The sequence below is a fragment of the Molossus molossus genome, unplaced genomic scaffold, assembly GCF_014108415.1.
Source record: "Molossus molossus isolate mMolMol1 unplaced genomic scaffold, mMolMol1.p scaffold_m16_p_12, whole genome shotgun sequence".
NCBI lineage: Eukaryota > Metazoa > Chordata > Mammalia > Chiroptera > Molossidae > Molossus > Molossus molossus.
In genome coordinates, this window is record NW_023425347.1 from 29,102,880 (window position 1) to 29,106,987 (window position 4,108).

Below are 4,108 nucleotides of genomic sequence, written 5' to 3' on the forward strand. Positions count from 1 at the left end.
CCACCGGCCCCATTCCACCTTGCTCAGCCAGAAACAGGCTTACCTTGTGTTTGCTTTGAGTCTTTCCTGCACTCCAACCCCTCCACACCTCGACACCTCCTGGAATGCTGTGTTCATGGGGCATCCTGAATGCTCCAAGTGAACGGAACCCACACTGTGTGTAACCACTCAGCCACACGCAGGCACCACTGCTCCATCAGACTCCACTTAGAAAACCCAAGTTCAAAGATGACGTCCAGGATTTCAAGATGGCAATAGCAGAGCGTTAAACCAGGTGTGGGCCCCTCCTGAGAGCAGGGCCCATGCTACTGCACAGATCACCACCTCTGACCCTGGCCCTCATCACCAGGCCCAGAGAGAGGGGACCCAGCAAGCTGAACCCCTGGAGTGGGAATCGGGATTCTTCATTACAACCATTTACCCAACGGGATGACCAGGGGCCGGGCACTGAGCTCTTTGGTCATCGGAGTCCCTGTGCAGTGATGGTTGGTACATAATATTTACAAAGGTCTGTGTCTAGAATTGTATCATTCTGCCGGAGTGAGAGTGCCCTTAGAGATCCTTGCGCACTCAAGTTAGGTCTCTTTAAGACCTAGAATGAATTTAAAGAACACACCTGTTTCTACTGGTGTCACTGAGAAAGTGAAAAAAGCCTGGCAGCTTTAGAGCATATTTGGCAAGAGCAAAATTCCTTCTAGAAATGAAGGGAAATTCCATGCTTATTTTTCTCTTAAATTCTGAGAACTTTGCAGGCTTTCCATTGGGTAGCTCTTCAGTCTGACCGTACCCGCGGACACTCACACACAGAGGCATGCGTGCCCTTGGCTGTCCACCTTGCTGGTCATGAAGGCTGCTGGGCCTGTGGACATGACGCTGGTCATGTTCTCTGGTTCCCAGCTGTGTTCCCTGCACCTGCCTTCACCTCTGGTCTGCACGTTGCGGGAATGTCTGCTGGATTTCCGTATCAGGCCTGTGGAGGAACATAAACATTTTGTTTTCTCTGAACAAGACTTCCAGTGTGCACGTGTACGCGTGTGAGTGAGTGAGTGTGTGTGTGTGTAACTTCCTAGAAACCAGGGTTGTTTTCTCTTGCCAGGCGCCACAGCGGACAGCGGACCTTCCTGTGCAGGAGGTCATTTCAATAAGGACTTGGGCTTAGTAAGTAAAGAAAAGAAGGTCATTCTCAGACAGGATGTTGGGAAGACGCCCCGAATGAGCCTTGCTGGGTAAGAGACGCCAAGGGGACCAAGAATGTGGGCCAGTCCCCCAGGAAGTTATTCATGAGCCTGCACTGTATGATAAACAGGCAACCAAAGCCTTTTCTATACAACGCAAATCGCAGTGTTCAAATTCCAGAAAGTCCCCGAACAATGACTGGACATTCCTAATCTCCCGTTTGCTTATTTGTGCACCAAGTACTTTCAAAGAAACGAGAAACCAGAGTTCTGGCTGGGGTTTCTGAGCAGGAATACAGTGTGCAATCAGAGGTGTTGTGAGGGCTGTGTTCCCCGGTCCCGCTCTTCCTCCAGGGGAGTGCGAGCCTGTGGCCATGCCAGGCCCCTCGCCCTGAATCCCTCCTGCTCCCAGTAGCCATGAACACCAGCACGAAGTAACCTTACGCCTAATCAGCAGGACAGTCAGAAGGCTGGGAGACACTCCTGTGGTTCATGTTACCAAGAAATGGACATTGGTCAGGTTAGAATGTTCTTCTGAGTCAATAGAAAGATTATCTGGGGAACTTAGAAATTATATGTCTAACTGACTTGAAAGAGATATATCAAAGCTCCTTTTGGGTGTATAGTTTTTCTTAACTTATATATTATTATATATATGTGTGCAGACATACATAATGTATATATAATTATAACATAATATTCTGAATACTTTTTCTAAATAAATATAAATGAATACAGAATATAAAATTTAATTCTGCAGAGAGTGGTATGTGTCTCGCTATCTCAATACTTATTTATTGGCAAGGCCAATTCTTTATAAGAAGGAATAGAAATTCTCATTTGTTGTTTTTCTCACCTGTTCAGTAAAGTTGCACTTGAAATTTTCATTACAATCTTCCCTTCCCCACTCCACCTGCAACCAAATCCTTCTTTGCCTGCTCCATTTTCATAACAATTTTAATATCTAAGTACTACACAATTTATTGAATGTTTATTGTTTATCATCTCCCACACTACACTCTCTCCCTTATAATGTAAGCTTTCAAAGCAACAATTTTTTTGTTTCTTTATACATCCAAGTACACAGAACAGTGACTGACATGTACTACACACTCAAAATTAATCTTTGAATGAATTAATTAATGAATAAAGGCATCTGCCTCATTTCCAAAATTCAAATGGGCCAGCTTTTTACAGGGTACCAATGAACATGTGGCCAGCGTGGATCTGAATGGAAGGCTGGGTTGGTACTGGGGGTTGGTATGGGGTACTTTCGAGGACCGATGGCTCAAACGCGAAGACCCATAATTAAGATTTGACAAAGAGCGGTCAAACAGAATCCATCGCAATAGGACCGACGGAGAACCTAGCCCACCTGAAACAACACAGAGACGAGCCTCCTCCAGGACACTGAGGGACTCCACTCCCTCGCCTGGAGGGAGCAGTGTCCAGGCTGCCTGCTTGGAGGGCACAGGCTGCACAGAAGGACGCCCTCCAACCTCCCAGGCTCTCTCTTTCTGAGATTCCGTTTCCCGGGGGCAGGAATTCACACCACATCAAACCTCTGACACTGCTGGCAACACTGGCGGTGTGAGAGGGGGTGCGGGTCAGAGACCAAGCTGCACGCCTGGGGGATGCGCTGGGTGGGCTGCTCTGCTCTGCCCACTAGCTCCTGTTTCTGCCAGATGCACCTGGATTCTTGCAGAGCTTTACAGACCTTTTCCTGGCAACATGCAGGCTATTCCCCAGTCAATTTAATTCATCTTGGAGCTCCCTCTGTCACTCTGATGTGGGGTTGGAGGCTTGGGGGAGCCACAGGACTCCAGAACTGAAGCCAGGTTATGAGTTGGGTCCATGAAAAGCAAGATGGGATGCCTCTGGGGCTGAGACCTTAAATTCCATCCAGTTTACTAAATCCCTATCCCACCTGCCCCCCTGCCCCCTGCCCCCCTGCCCTCCTGCCCACCTGCCCCCCCTGCCCCCTGCCCCCCTGCCCCCCTGCCCTCCTGCCCCCCTGCCCCCCTGCCCTCCTGCCCCCCTGCCCTCCTGCCCACCTGCCCCCTGCCCCCCCTGCCCCCTGCCCCCCTGCCCCCCTGCCCCCCTGCCCTCCTGCCCTCCTGCCCTCCTGCCCTCCTGCCCTCCTGCCCCCCTGCCCCCCTACCCTCCTGCCCACCTGCCCCCCTGCCCTCCTGCCCCCCCTTCCCCCCTGCCCTCCTGCCCTCCTGCCCCCGCCCCACCTGCCCTCCTGCCCCCCCCCCCATGCCCCCCTGCCCTCCTGCCAACTCATTCCTCCTGCCCCCTGCCCTCCTGCCCCCCTACCCCCCTGCCCCCTGCCCCCCTGCCCTCCTGCCCACCTGCCCGGCTCAGAGCTGATGTAAACAATCTCACTTCTCTCTACTCCGCAGATTGTCCGTTTTATTTATTTTATCCTCACCCGAGGACATTTTTCCATTTTTTGTTCAGATAGAGTGGGAGGGAGAGAGAGGGAGAGAGAGAGGAACATCAACGTGAAAGGGACACAGTGAGTGGCGGCCTCCTGTAACCAAGGTACGTGCCCTTAGCAGGAACTTTGAATCCAGGTCTCTCCAGACCAAAATCCCATACTCTAACCGCTGAGCCAAACCAGCCAGGGCAGATTGTCTGTTTTAGTAAGGCTAGTGAGAGCCTCATGTACTTTTGGGTTCTCTAAATAAGATGTCCCTCCCTGGGACTGTGGAGGAGATTTCTCCTGGTCCTAAAGATGCATGGGAGGGCCTTATTTGACTTTGGGTGGGACAGAACATGCTGCATGTTTCATGTCTGTAAGACAGTAAGCTTAAGAAAAGGATTCCTCTTGCCCTGGCCGGTTTGGCTCAGCAGTTAGAGCATCTGCTCGTGGACCAATGAGTCCCAGGTTCGATCCCGGCCAAGGGCATATACCTCAGTTGCAGTTC